General features: G+C 44.1%; 1 long non-coding RNA gene across 1 annotated transcript; it reads right to left on the bottom strand.

Annotated features, from left to right (window-relative positions):
• Window positions 1-7,164: 7,164 nt before the first annotated feature.
• On the bottom strand, window positions 7,165-13,400 carry LOC141938485 (uncharacterized). Its single transcript, XR_012627308.1, has 2 exons — window positions 12,607-13,400; window positions 7,165-7,706 (listed from the first exon to the last, which is right to left on the bottom strand). It is a non-coding gene; the product is annotated as an uncharacterized LOC141938485 (long non-coding RNA).
• Between the last annotated feature and the right edge of the window lie 895 nt (window positions 13,401-14,295).

Below are 14,295 nucleotides of genomic sequence, written 5' to 3'. Positions count from 1 at the left end.
CAGATTTTATGTTGTCCTGGAGAGCTTGCAGAGCACTGGGGAAAGGCAGGCAGAGAATTCCCTGCTAGCACCTTCTCTGTGCCTGGGAAGCAGAAGTCTTCACATGGCTTCGCAGAATCGCTTTTGTGCAGAAAACACTAACACTTGTTCAGAACAAAAGAAAGCACAGAGCCCGAGATTCTATGTTGTCCTGGAGAGCTTGCAGAGCACTGGGGAAAGGCAGGCAGAGAATTCCCTGCTAGCACCTTCTCTGTGCCTGGGAAGCAGAAGTGTTCACATTGCTTCGCAGAATCGCTTTTGTGCAGAAAACACTAACACTTGTTCAGAACGAAAGAAAGCACAGAGCCCCAGATTTTATGTTGTCCTGGAGAGCTTGCAGAGCACTGGGGAAAAGCAGGCAGAGAATTCCCTGCTAGCACCTTCTCTGTGCCTGGGAAGCAGAAGTGTTCCCATTGCTTCGCAGAATCGCTTTTGTGCAGAAAACAGTAACACTTGTTCAGAACGAAAGAAAGCACAGAGCCCCAGATTTGCTGTTGTCCTGGAGAGCTTGCAGAGCACTGGGGAAAGGCAGGCAGAGAATTCCCTGCTAGCACCTTCTCTGTGCCTGTTCACATTGCTTCGCAGAATCGCTTTTGTGCAGAAAACAATAACACTTGTTCAGAACGAAAGAAAGCACAGAGCCCCAGATTTTATGTTGTCCTGGAGAGCTTGCAGAGCACTGGGGAAAGGCAGGCAGAGAATTCCCTGCTAGCACCTTCTATGTGCCTGGGAAGCAGAAGTGTTCACATTGCTTCGCAGAATCGCTTTTGTGCAGAAAACAGTAACACTTGTTCAGAACGAAAGAAAGCACAGAGCCCCAGATTTTATGTTGTCCTGGAGAGCTTGCAGAGCACTGGGGAAAGGCAGGCAGAGAATTCCCTGCTAGCACCTTCTCTGTGCCTGGGAAACAGAAGTGTTCACATTGCTTCGCAGAATCGCTTTTGTGCAGAAAACAGTAACACTTGTTCAGAACGAAAGAAAGCACAGAGCCCCAGATTTTATGTTGTCCTGGAGAGCTTGCAGAGCACTGGGGAAAGGCAGGCAGAGAATTCCCTGCTAGCACCTTCCCTGTGCCTGGGAAAGAGAAGTGTTCCCATTGCTTCGCAGAATCGCTTTTGTGCAGAAAACAGTAACACTTGTTCTGAACGAAAGAAAGCACAGAGCCGCAGATTTGATGTTGTCCTGGAGAGCTTGCAGAGCACTGGGGAAAGGCAGGCAGAGAATTCCCTGCTAGCACCTTCTCTGTGCCTGGGAAACAGAAGTGTTCACATTGCTTCGCAGAATCGCTTTTGTGCAGAAAACAGTAACACTTGTTCAGAACGAAAGAAAGCACAGAGCCCCAGATTTTATGTTGTCCTGGAGAGCTTGCAGAGCACTGGGGAAAGGCAGGCAGAGAATTCCCTGCTAGCACCTTCTCTGTGCCTGGGAAGCAGAAGTCTTCACATTGCTTCGCAGAATCGCTTTTGTGCAGAAAACAGTAACACTTGTTCAGAACGAAAGAAAGCACAGAGCCCCAGATTTTATGTTGTCCTGGAGAGCTTGCAGAGCACTGGGGAAAGGCAGGCAGAGAATTCCCTGCTAGCACCTTCTCTGTGCCTGTTCACATTGCTTCGCAGAATCGCTTTTGTGCAGAAAACAGTAACACTTGTTCAGAACGAAAGAAAGCACAGAGCCCCATATTTTATGTTGTCCTGGAGAGCTTGCAGAGCACTGGGGAAAGGCAGGCAGAGAATTCCCTGCTAGCACCTTCTCTGTGCCTGTTCACATTCCTTCGCAGAATCGCTTTTGTGCAGAAAACAGTAACACTTGTTCAGACGAAAGAAAGCACAGAGCCCCAGATTTTATGTTGTCCTGGAGAGCTTGCAGAGCACTGGGGAAAGGCAGGCAGAGAATTCCCTGCTAGCACCTTCTCTGTGCCTGTTCACATTGCTTCGCAGAATCGCTTTTGTGCAGAAAACAATAACACTTGTTCAGAACGAAAGAAAGCACAGAGCCCCAGATTTTATGTTGTCCTGGAGAGCTTGCAGAGCACTGGGGAAAGGCAGGCAGAGAATTCCCTGCTAGCACCTTCTATGTGCCTGGGAAGCAGAAGTGTTCACATTGCTTCGCAGAATCGCTTTTGTGCAGAAAACAGTAACACTTGTTCAGAACGAAAGAAAGCACAGAGCCCCAGATTTTATGTTGTCCTGGAGAGCTTGCAGAGCACTGGGGAAAGGCAGGCAGAGAATTCCCTGCTAGCACCTTCTCTGTGCCTGGGAAACAGAAGTGTTCACATTGCTTCGCAGAATCGCTTTTGTGCAGAAAACAGTAACACTTGTTCAGAACGAAAGAAAGCACAGAGCCCCAGATTTTATGTTGTCCTGGAGAGCTTGCAGAGCACTGGGGAAAGGCAGGCAGAGAATTCCCTGCTAGCACCTTCCCTGTGCCTGGGAAAGAGAAGTGTTCCCATTGCTTCGCAGAATCGCTTTTGTGCAGAAAACAGTAACACTTGTTCTGAACGAAAGAAAGCACAGAGCCGCAGATTTGATGTTGTCCTGGAGAGCTTGCAGAGCACTGGGGAAAGGCAGGCAGAGAATTCCCTGCTAGCACCTTCTCTGTGCCTGGGAAGCAGAAGTCTTCACATTGCTTCGCAGAATCGCTTTTGTGCAGAAAACAGTAACACTTGTTCAGAACGAAAGAAAGCACAGAGCCCCAGATTTTATGTTGTCCTGGAGAGCTTGCAGAGCACTGGGGAAAGGCAGGCAGAGAATTCCCTGCTAGCACCTTCTCTGTGCCTGTTCACATTCCTTCGCAGAATCGCTTTTGTGCAGAAAACAGTAACACTTGTTCAGACGAAAGAAAGCACAGAGCCCCAGATTTTATGTTGTCCTGGAGAGCTTGCAGAGCACTGGGGAAAGGCAGGCAGAGAATTCCCTGCTAGCACCTTCTCTGTGCCTGGGAAGCAGAAGTCTTCACATTGCTTCGCAGAATCGCTTTTGTGCAGAAAACACTAACACTTGTTCAGAACAAAAGAAAGCACAGAGCCCCAGATTCTATGTTGTCCTGGAGAGCTTGCAGAGCACTGGGGAAAGGCAGGCAGAGAATTCCCTGCTAGCACCTTCTCTGTGCCTGGGAAACAGAAGTCTTCACATTGCTTCGCAGAATCGCTTTTGTGCAGAAAACAATAACACTTGTTCAGAACGAAAGAAAGCACAGAGCCCCAGATTTTATGTTGTCCTGGAGAGCTTGCAGAGCACTGGGGAAAGGCAGGCAGAGAATTCCCTGCTAGCACCTTCTCTGTGCCTGGGAAGCAGAAGTCTTCACATTGCTTCGCAGAATCGCTTTTGTGCAGAAAACAGTAACACTTGTTCAGAACGAAAGAAAGCACAGAGCCCCAGATTTTATGTTGTCCTGGAGAGCTTGCAGAGCACTGGGGAAAGGCAGGCAGAGAATTCCCTGCTAGCACCTTCTCTGTGCCTGTTCACATTGCTTCGCAGAATCGCTTTTGTGCAGAAAACAGTAACACTTGTTCAGAACGAAAGAAAGCACAGAGCCCCATATTTTATGTTGTCCTGGAGAGCTTGCAGAGCACTGGGGAAAGGCAGGCAGAGAATTCCCTGCTAGCACCTTCTCTGTGCCTGTTCACATTCCTTCGCAGAATCGCTTTTGTGCAGAAAACAGTAACACTTGTTCAGACGAAAGAAAGCACAGAGCCCCAGATTTTATGTTGTCCTGGAGAGCTTGCAGAGCACTGGGGAAAGGCAGGCAGAGAATTCCCTGCTAGCACCTTCTCTGTGCCTGGGAAGTGTTATAGACTATCTTGCCAAAATGATGCAAGTTAGGACAAATTAGATTTCAATTATTTATTTTAGCAAGCGGCAATAAGCAAAATAGCGCTGGGCGGCCGGGGAGTCCCTGCTCCACCAACGGCGCGCACTCACTTCCCGAGGGTCCGTTTTTTTTATATCCTCCGTCTTCCGTTATCGGGTCTCTCTGAGAGGTGTATCCTGCGTTTGCGCACTTTGCAGCTAGGGGGTCGCTCCATCCGGGTCTTCCTCACGTCACCAGCTTCTCGTATTTCCTACTTTCCTGAGAGTGGTTCACAAAGTCTTTGTTTATATCTTACAGAATATAGACACTACCCCCTTTTTTTTTTCTTCTTCTCCCCTTTGTCTTTCTTCCCTTTGTCCTTCTTCCCTTTCTCCCTCTTTTCAGTCTTTTGCCTAGTAGAAGTCCTTGCTTCAGCATTTCAACTTAGATAAGCACTTACAGTCAGTTAGTCGTTACACAGTGTAATAGTTAAGATTAAGCTTAGGCCAACATAGTTTATGGAATAACATGTCACGAGTTCCCAGTATCTTCAGTGGAATTTGATGAATAAACCGTTTATTGTCTATCACAATCCCCCCTTTTTCTTTTTATCATTTTGTTTATCAAATCGTTGTAATTTTTGTTGACTTAACAGGAGAGTTTTTTTCAATTTAAAGTCATCATCTAATTGATTGTTTTTGGTTTTAATGAGTATTGGACGGGTGACAGATATTAGATATGTTACCCGTTGCATCATTCTCCAAGTTATGACATATAATATTATTGACAAAGTCAAACTGATTAAGATTAATATTAAGAGAACCACAATGGGGTGACACAACTTGTTCAAGATGCCTGTAGCAGTAGGTGATCATCCAAAAAGGGTGTCCCACCAGTTATGTTCTGCATTCTTTTTTGCTCTTTCCAAGACTCGGTGTATTTCTTCCATATTGTGATGAACAGTTATTAGAGTTTTCTGTCCGTTTTCTCTAACTTTCTCTAAAATTCTAACTAAGTCTTTGTGTTGAAGTAACTGCTTAACCAAAGTGAGATTCATTCCAATGGGTGTAGGTTGTAGATTATGTATTAATGTATAATTGGATTGCAGGAGTTGGTAAGACGTGACCGGGGTTAAATAGGAAAAGTCACATCCGATTATCTTTGTGAAGTTGCAAACACAGAGATTTGAATAATTTTTTGTCTCTATTATGATCTTGTCTACGGTTAAGAATTCACAAACCGTCCTCAAATATACACAACCTTCGCCAATATATATAAGTACTGTTTTAGGATTTTCATTGGGATGGACTTCAAAGTGACAAATATTTTGTTTGGTATCTAAACAAATATCTTGTGCCTCAATTGTATTGCTTTCACAAATGAATCCTTGTTGTTCCCGTACAATGCAGGACTCTAGATTGACAGTTTGCCATTTTTCGTTTACCTTTCGGGTCCATACTCTATGCTCAGAAGGATAGAGTATGGTTCCGTTGTGATTCAGTCCTAATGCAATGATAGGATAAATTTGGTATATGGTGGCATTGTAAATAGTGAGTATAAAGGTAGTAGCTGTGTTTGTGATGGGGTTATAGGTAAAGTTTACCAGGTTCCACCAGGATTGGAGTTTCTTTTCAAAATTAGTAGCATTGTCCCAAATTATTCTCCGAATTTCAGTAGGAAGAATACCTTCTTCACCTTCTCTTATAATTGAGGCAGCTATTGACTGCATCCATATTTGAGCCTGGATGCAGCTGAGAGCTAAAGAGAGGTTATTTTGGAGCACACTGAGTGCATCTGTAATCAATTCATGATTCTTTATATTTACCTTTTCCCCTTTTGGTAATATATTCGACAACAGCCATTGGTTAGCCCCCAAAGCCAATAAGGAAGATCGCAAAGGTCTTTGTATATTAGTTAAATCACTAATTGAGGTAGCCAATTTGTTCATTATCACCTTCGAATCAATACTATTTAAAACTCCCAATCCTGTTCCCAAAGCACCGGTTAAGTCTCTCTGCGTTCTTTTTGTGTGAGGAGTTTGTTTTTGCAGCCAGGTTGTCCATCCCTCGTAAGAAGTCTTTAGGAAAGGTGAACATGCTGGCTGAATATTTGAAACATTATTTTGCATTAACAATTCAACTTGTTTGAGAGACCACGCCGGGTTAAACAGCATTTGTTGTTTACCTGTATTTCTAATTGCATATGGTCCAATTTTAAAAATTCTTGGGCTAAGCACGACTGTTGGTTGTGTTGGAGTAGTATGAGTAGTCTGAGTAGTCTTTTTGGGAGCGTGGGTTGTGGTTGTTGTAGTTTTCTCCTGTATATTCAATGGAAATCGGAAAGATATAGCTTGATCTCCTGACTTGGTCCCTCCCAAACAAACTATGGACACCGGTTGGGTTGCAGTAAATGCATACCAACAGGTTTCCGACTCACAACGGGTTTGAGTTATTTTAGATTCCGTTTTGTCTCTGATAATGATTTGAGTAAAAGGGGGCTGACGGACGGTTTGAATTAAAGGGTGCCGACTTATTATCACATTTACATTGAATACTCTGCAGCCTATCTGTATCTCATCTCCTTTTTTAGTTGTCCAGGTATGGGATGAATTCTCCCATTTATATGTTTGGAGTGTTAGGTTATTGCTTAGTATGGTAGTTGCTAACTCTGTCCCATATAAATCTGCATCCATACTTCCTGTATGTTCATAATAAGCATCTGTCCAAGGCCATATAATTTGATTAGTTAGGGTATGTTTAAAAGGTTGGTGGGATTGGTTAGTCATTCTAGCCCATCCTGGTAGTGTATTCATTGTAGCTAATACACCTAGCCAGACTATCCAATAGTTCCAATAGAAGGCTGACGGGATTTTATAGATTTGCACATTTTTTCTTAATCTCTTTTGTATCGGGGTGTCTGACACTCTCGTCTGGTCCTTCTCCCTCAGAGGTCCTTTTTTCTTCAGAGTAGGGCAGTAAGGTTTTCCTCACTTTGATACGTCTCTGCCTCCTCTGCCTACTCTGTTGCTTAGAGCAGCAGGGTGTTCCATCTTCTCGGCAGCAGCCGTATTCTTCAGGGGTACGTTTGTCTCTACTCCGGGACACATAGGTCTCCCAGTTTTTATCTTTGACCTCGGGTTCACGACAGGGGACCCAGGGGATGTGCTTTCTACAGATCACCCTTAGGATTTGAGAGTGCTATTGAGTAGGCCAATTAGAGTGAGTGCACTCTCTTTCAGGATTTATCCCTTTAGTAAATATTTTCTACCAAGTTTTAGAATCTCCAGTTTTAGGGTCTGATTAGTTAATATCCGTTCTTGTTAATAACACTGATTACAACTAGACCGAAGATTTATTTCATGTGTATTATGAATCCCCCAGCCTTCTTTACATACATTACACTTTACACTTTATGTATATAAAAGGAAAACAAATATAAGTTTCAATTGGACAAAAATATCAGGGTCTCACTCATCGAGTCCTTCGTAGGTTCTTATCTCACAATGTGTAGAGAGTTCTTTCAGGTTCTCCGAAGGGTGACTCGTAGATCCCCAGGAGGGCTGGTCACTTTCCAGGCCGGATCCTGTATAGGTCCCTTTATTCGGCTTGCGTGTGTCCACCCCTTCTCAGCAGTCCGAACAGCAGTTTCTGTAGTGATAAGAGTAACATAGGGTCCTTCCCAACGGGGGGTCAAAGAAGATTCTTTCCATGATTTGATTAGTACTTTATCTCCTGGTTGGATTTGATGCATGGCCACATCCAATGGAGGTCTTTGTACTACCATCCCCTGAGTTTGTAGTTGTTTTCTCCTTGCCATTAGCTGTATCAGGTAGGACTTTATCTTTAATTCTTCAAGTTGGGGGTGATCCGGTGGTATTTCTAAATCATAAGGCATCTCATATAGCATTTCAAAGGGAGAAATGCCTACATCAGTTCGGGGCTGAGTTCTGATATTTAACAAGGCTAAAGGGAGACACTTTACCCATGACATTTTAGTTTCTAACATTAGTTTGGTAAGTTGTTTTTTTATTTTTCCGTTCATACGCTCAACTTTCCCTGAGCTCTGTGGGTGCCACGGAGTATGGTATTGCCACTGTGTACCCAGGGCAGCCAAAGTCTCTTTGGCTACTCTGGACACAAAGTGTGGTCCTCTATCTGAGTCTATTGCTTCTATTGCTCCATACCGAGGTATAATTTCTTCAAGTAATATCCTTGTTATTGTGTGAGTTGTGGCTCGGGCTGTGGGAAAGGCTTCTACGAATTGAGTTAAATGATCTATAATTACTAATAGGTATTTATACCTCCCCACCTTTGGTAATTTAGTAAAGTCTATTTGTATTCTTGCAAAAGGTCTATGAGCCAATTCTCGCCCCCCATATACTTGTTTTCTTATTTGATGTTTATTTACTTTTTGACAAACGAGACATTCTCCTATCACTCGTTTGGCTATATCATATATCCCAATGTACATGTATTTAGTTGTAAATTGATTCACTAATGCCTGAGTTTCCCAATGAGTGTTTTTATGGAATTGCTGCATTATCTTGGTAGCTATGGGTTTTGGGAGAACTTCTCGGCCGTCCGGGAGTTCCCATTTTCCATTAGCTTTCTGTTTAATCCCCATTTGATTTAATTTTGCTTGTTCTTGAACAGTAAAACTTAAAAGTTCATAGGATTTTCCATGGAAAAAGCACCACTTAAACCCTGGTCTTTCACATACACATTCTATACCGTCTACTCCGTATTCTTTCCAGTAACCATAACAGGGGAGGTAATTATCTCCACAATTAACACACCGCTTTCTGTCCTCTATCGGATTATCCAAGTCCAGTGCTGATAGCGCTGCTCTCTTTGTCTCTTGATCAGCAAGGTTATTCCCCCGTACTAAAGGATTTAGCCCCCTCTGGTGTCCTTTTACGTGTACTACCGCAATTTCGCTGGGCCCTCGTATAGTTTGCAAAATTTGTGATATTAACTCCTGATGTACTAGGTCCTTCCCCCGAGAATTGATTAAACTTCTTTCTTTCCATATTTTCCCAAAGGTATGTACTACTCCGAAGGCATATCTAGAATCGGTGTATATAGTTCCCACTTTTCCATTTAGTAATTGTAAAGCCTTTAATACTGCATATAATTCACATGCCTGTGCTGACCAGCTGGGACTCAAGGGTCCTGATTCTATCACCTTAAAAGTTTTTTCATCAATTATGGCATACTCTGATTTTCTTTTCCCTTCTACCACTCGAGAGGATCCATCTACAAATAATTTTTCTCCTTTCCCTAATTCCTCCTCTTCCAAATCTGGTCTTATCTTAGTCTGCTCCTCGATGTTACGGAGGCAATCATGAAAAAGATCTTGACTAGGTTCTCCATACAAAAATTGGGCTGGATTTTGTAACGATGTTGTTTCAAGGGTTAGGTGGGGGGACGTAATGAGGATTGCCTCATATTTTACTAGTCTAGCATCGGTTATCCATTTTTCTGCTTTTTGCTGTAACACACCTCTAATATTATGGGGTGATAGTACCCTTAATTCACTACCAAAAGTTATTTTATGCGCTTCCTCAACTAACAAAGCAGCTGTCACCACAACTTGTAGGCACGTAGGCCATCCCCGACTTACGGGGTCCAGTAATTTTGAGATATATGCTACTGGTTTCTTTTTTCCTGCCCATTCCTGGGCTAATATTCCAAATGCAGTTCCTTCCTCTGTGTTGACAAATAAGAAAAATGGTCTTTTTAGGTCGGGCAAGCTCAGAACAGGAGCATTTACTAATTCAGTTTTTAGTTCTTTTAACCGTTGATCATCTTCCTGAGTCCATTTTAATAATCCATTTTTAGTTATTTTGGTGTATAAAAACTTTACCTTTCCACTATACCCTTCGATCCACTGCTTACAATATCCAAATAGCCCTAATAGCTGCCGGACTTGTTTTTTAGTTTTTGGACTTGGTAGGGAAAGTATCCCTTTCACCCTTTCTGGATCCAATTTCTTAGTTCCCTGACTTAATCGATGCCCTAGGTATTTAACTTCCTTTTCAACAAATTGCAATTTGGATTTTGACACTTTCAGTCCCTTTAAGCTCAGGAAATTTAACAACTTGATGCTTTCTTCCCGAACCCTTTCCTCATCCTCCCCTGCTATTAAAAGATCATCTACATACTGGACTAGGGTAAGGGTATCTCCTATCTGGTAATCCTGCAAAATTTGTTCTAAAGCTTGCCCAAACAGGTTTGGGGATTCAGTGAAACCTTGGGGTAGGACTGTCCACCGGAGTTGAGTTTTCCTGTGGGTGTCTGGGTCCTCCCACTCAAAAGCAAAATAGTTTCTACACTCCTCTTTTAAGGGACATGCCCAGAAAGTGTCCTTCAAGTCTATTACACTGTACCACCGGTCGTTCGGGCCTAATTGACTTAAGAGAGTGTGTGGGTTAGCTACTACAGGGAATCTAGTTACAGTCCTTTTGTTAATTTCCCTTAGGTCATGGACTAATCTATACTCACCATCTGCCTTCTTGACAGGTAAAATGGGAGTATTAAAAGGGGACATGCAGGGTTCTAATAATCCCTGCTTTATTAATCTCTGAATTTCTGGTTTTAATCCTTGCCTTCCCTCCAGAGGTATGGGATATTGCTTAATCCTCACTGGTACTTCAGGATCCCGGATGGTTACCATAAAAGGTTCAACATTCAATTTTCCCACCGTATCCGGAGTGTACCACACTTCAGGGTTGATTTTAGTCTCATCTTCAACCCGTAGGGGGCATAGTTTGATTTCAAGTTTGTGTTCTGTTACTTCCAAACTAATTCTTAATTCAATCATTAGATCTCTCCCCAGTAGGTTATGATCTGCCTCAGGTACTAACAATAAGGATCCCACCCCCACTTTAGAATCTGTTTCAAGGAGTACATCTTTAATTACCGGTACTCCGAATGGTTCTCCTTTTGCCCCAACTACTTGTACTTTTTCTGATGAAATCTTACATCCTTGGGGCAATGATTGAACAGTAGATCTCTCCGCTCCTGAATCTACTAAAAATTCTACCTCCTGTTGTTGAGGACCTACTTTTAACTTTATCAAGGGTTCAGTTCGTTCTCGGGTCCCCAGCAAATAGAGCCCCTGACACCCCTAATCTTCTTTAAACATTCTCTCATCCATCATTCTCCTTCTGCAGCTCTTCTTTGTGTGACCTTTTCTTCCGCAATAAAAGCAGACAATACTCCCTTTTTCTCTCTCTCTCTCCGGTTCCTTTGATCTATAGCCTGTTCTTTGACCTTCTTGTTTTCTCCCAGCACTGTTCACTCTCTGTCCTTCCCTTATCGCAGCTACCATCATTCTGGTATGTTTCTTTTGAGTCTCGTCCTCCCTTCGGACATAGACTTTCTGTGCTTCTCTCAGTAATTCATCCAACCCCCGATCCTGCCAATCTTCTATTTTTTCTAGCTTCTTTCTAATATCTATCCATGCTTTTGCCACAAATTGTGTCTTTAACAATGTCTGTCCCACTGGGGTATTAGGGTCTAGTCCTGAGTAAAGCTGAAGATTTTTCCTCAGTCTCTCTAACCACTCAGTAGGAGTTTCATCCTTTTTCTGATGTTCACTAAAGGCTTTATTTATATTTTGTCCTCTAGGGACTGATTCTCTTATACCCTGGATTACAATCGTCCTCAGGTCTTGCATATGACCTCTATCGATTTCATTTTGATTATTCCAATTAGGTCGATTTAGAGGCCATTTTACATCTGCTGCCGGACCTTGCTGATGCTGTTGATCCCAAATTCTCATTCCTGCTCTCCTGATCATATCCCTTTCTTCAACAGTGAATAGTATAGCCATTATGGCTTGTATTTCATTCCAGGTATAGATGTTTGGTCCTAAAAACTGATCCACCCGCTCCGCCACACCTAAGGGATCCTCCAATAGATTCCCCATCTCTTTTTTAAATTCTCGGACGTCCCCTGAATTAAGAGGGACAGTCACATATCCCATGCCAGGTTGGGGTCCTCCCATCGCAACCTCCCTTAGGGGGTACAAGCCACTATCACCCCACCCCATTCTAGTTTGACTACGGGTTATTCGTCTCGGTTCTTTCGGGGATTCAGGTGGGGAGTCTGAATTCTCTGGGTCCTCCGGCGCAGTCGGAGGAGGTGAAGGCGCCGGAGGTGGGGGTGGAGGTATGTAAGGAGGAGGAGAGGTGGGAGGTTCGTCCTCATCACGTACCTTCTTTTTCTTAACTTTTTCTTTTAGAGGATATAGATTTATTCGGGTATCTGATGCTATCCATACCTGTGCATATTCACTCTCCTCTAAATTAAAGGGTTCCCTTGAGTTGACATAAATGTTTAGGGCTTGGCAGACCCATTCTTCAAAGGACCCAAAAACAGGCCAATAGAGATGATCGCCTCTGATTTGTTTCCCTCCCCAAACTTCCATACAATAATAAATCATTTTTGCTTTGTCCTTACCCCGCCTAGAGGGGTAATCTTCCCAATGGTTTAACATCAAGCCTAAAGGGCTATCTGGTGGTATTTGGGGGTACCTCACCTCGGGTCCCAAATCACCCATGGGATCAGAAGGCTTGCTTTTCTTCTGTCCCATCTTCCGGAGCGCCTTCACACACTCACACAATTCGCTTCCCCCTTTTCGTGACCCAGTCCCTCGCGGGATATGGGAACTGCACTACCGAGGGGTCCGCACTCGCTTCGCCCTGCTGGGCGTCTCACACACCACGCTCCGGGAAACCCAACCCCAACCGAACGGTAACCGGCCTATACTCACGCAACCCTGCGTCTTCGTCCGGGGCTTCGTGCACAAAGATTACGGGGTTACCGGTATTTTTTTTGCTTGTTGCCGAGTTTTGGAGTTCGTCGGTAGAGGGCGTGATGTGATAGCACTCAGCCGGGGCCGCTGAACTCAGCGGGGCGCGCCTCCCCGTATGGGGTTTCCCACCAGATTGCCTCTATCCGAGTCACGGCACCAATTTTGTTATAGACTATCTTGCCAAAATGATGCAAGTTAGGACAAATTAGATTTCAATTATTTATTTTAGCAAGCGGCAATAAGCAAAACAGCGCTGGGTGGCCGGGGAGTCCCTGCTCCACCAACGGCGCGCACTCACTTCCCGAGGGTCCGTCTTTTTTATATCCTCCGCCTTCCGTTATCGGGTCTCTCTGAGAGGTGTATCCTGCGTCTGCGCACTTTGCAGCTAGGGGGTCGCTCCATCCGGGTCTTCCTCACGTCACCAGCTTCTCGTATTTCCTACTTTCCTGAGAGTGGCTCACAAAGTCTTTGTTTATATCTTACAGAATATAGACACTACCCCCTTTTTTTTTTCTTCTTCTCCCCTTTGTCTTTCTCCCCTTTGTCCTTCTTCCCTTTCTCCCTCTTTTCAGTCTTTTGCCTAGTAGAAGTCCTTGCTTCAGCATTTCAACTTAGATAAGCACTTACAGTCAGTTAGTCGTTACACAGTGTAATAGTTAAGATTAAGCTTAGGCCAACATAGTTTATGGAATAACATGTCACGAGCTCCCAGTATCTTCAGTGGAATTTGATGAACAAACCGTTTACTGTCTATCACAGGAAGCAGAAGTCTTCACATGGCTTCGCAGAATCGCTTTTGTGCAGAAAACACTAACACTTGTTCAGAACAAAAGAAAGCACAGAGCCCGAGATTCTATGTTGTCCTGGAGAGCTTGCAGAGCACTGGGGAAAGGCAGGCAGAGAATTCCCTGCTAGCACCTTCTCTGTGCCTGGGAAGCAGAAGTGTTCACATTGCTTCGCAGAATCGCTTTTGTGCAGAAAACACTAACACTTGTTCAGAACGAAAGAAAGCACAGAGCCCCAGATTTTATGTTGTCCTGGAGAGCTTGCAGAGCACTGGGGAAAAGCAGGCAGAGAATTCCCTGCTAGCACCTTCTCTGTGCCTGGGAAGCAGAAGTGTTCCCATTGCTTCGCAGAATCGCTTTTGTGCAGAAAACAGTAACACTTGTTCAGAACGAAAGAAAGCACAGAGCCCCAGATTTGCTGTTGTCCTGGAGAGCTTGCAGAGCACTGGGGAAAGGCAGGCAGAGAATTCCCTGCTAGCACCTTCTCTGTGCCTGTTCACATTGCTTCGCAGAATCGCTTTTGTGCAGAAAACAATAACACTTGTTCAGAACGAAAGAAAGCACAGAGCCCCAGATTTGCTGTTGTCCTGGAGAGCTTGCAGAGCACTGGGGAAAGGCAGGCAGAGAATTCCCTGCTAGCACCTTCTATGTGCCTGGGAAGCAGAAGTGTTCACATTGCTTCGCAGAATCGCTTTTGTGCAGAAAACAGTAACACTTGTTCAGAACGAAAGAAAGCACAGAGCCCCAGATTTTATGTTGTCCTGGAGAGCTTGCAGAGCACTGGGGAAAGGCAGGCAGAGAATTCCCTGCTAGCACCTTCTCTGTGCCTGGGAAACAGAAGTGTTCACATTGCTTCGCAGAA

The sequence above is a fragment of the Strix uralensis genome, unplaced genomic scaffold, assembly GCF_047716275.1.
Source record: "Strix uralensis isolate ZFMK-TIS-50842 unplaced genomic scaffold, bStrUra1 scaffold_85, whole genome shotgun sequence".
Classification (NCBI taxonomy): Eukaryota; Metazoa; Chordata; class Aves; order Strigiformes; family Strigidae; genus Strix; species Strix uralensis.
The sequence above is the reverse complement of the archived record's forward strand: the minus strand, read 5'-3'. Positions and strand labels throughout refer to the sequence as shown.